We start from the raw sequence: 848 nt of genomic DNA on the forward strand, positions 1-848 counted from the left end.
AAGTGGAGATTACTGCTACTTGGTTCCTCTCCATCTTCTTGGTGAGGTCAGCCAGCTGCTGGGTAATGAGCTTGTTTTGGGCCAGCAGAGCATCTACATTGTTGAGCTCCATTACTCCTCTTGTGTTCTCTCTTTCGGAAGCATAGAAGTAGTCGTTCTCTACTACTGTTTCAATGACATCTATAGCCTCCTCAATGGTTTTCTTCTTGTTCAAAGATCCTCCGGATGAATGGTCTACGACCTTCTTTGACTCATAAGAGAGTCCTTCATAGAAAATGTGCAGCTGCACCCATTCATTGAACATGTCAGGTGGACACCTCCTTGTCAGGTCCTTAAACCTCTCCCATGCCTCATATAGAGTTTCACCATCTTGTTGCCTGAAGGTTTGGACCTCAGCTCTCAGCCTATTGATTCTTTGAGGAGGGTAAAATCTTGCTAAGAATTTGTTCACCACGTCTTCCCAAGTTGTCAAGCTTTCCCTTGGAAAAGATTCCAGCCACTTGGTTGCCTTATCCCTGAGTGAGAATGGGAATAAGAGAAGTCTATAGGCATCAGGATGAACACCATTAGACTTCACTGTGTCACATATTCTCAGGAAGGTGGTTAAATATTGATTTAGGTCCTCCTGGACACTTCCTCCGAACGAACAGTTGTTCTGCACAAGGGTGATGAGCTGTGGCTTCAGTTCAAAATTGTTGGCATGGATGGTTGGCTTTTGAATGCTACTTCCATAGTTTCCTGGGTTTGGATTGATGTAAGAGCCTAAAACTCTTCTATCCTCCCCACCATGATTTGCTCGACCTCTTCCGCCATGGTTGTGAGCCTCTTCTTCATGATGGTTTTCCATG

The 848-nt window shown here is 44.8% G+C and overlaps 1 non-coding gene across 1 annotated transcript; it reads left to right on the forward strand.

Annotated features, from left to right (window-relative positions):
- Positions 1-302: 302 nt before the first annotated feature.
- Positions 303-406, forward strand: LOC148547379 (small nucleolar RNA R71). Its single transcript, XR_015897714.1, has one exon. It is a non-coding gene; the product is annotated as a small nucleolar RNA R71 (small nucleolar RNA).
- Positions 407-848: the final 442 nt, after the last annotated feature.

The sequence above is a fragment of the Arachis ipaensis genome, chromosome B8, assembly GCF_059453495.1.
Source record: "Arachis ipaensis isolate K30076 ecotype BB chromosome B8, ASM5945349v1, whole genome shotgun sequence".
NCBI lineage: Eukaryota > Viridiplantae > Streptophyta > Magnoliopsida > Fabales > Fabaceae > Arachis > Arachis ipaensis.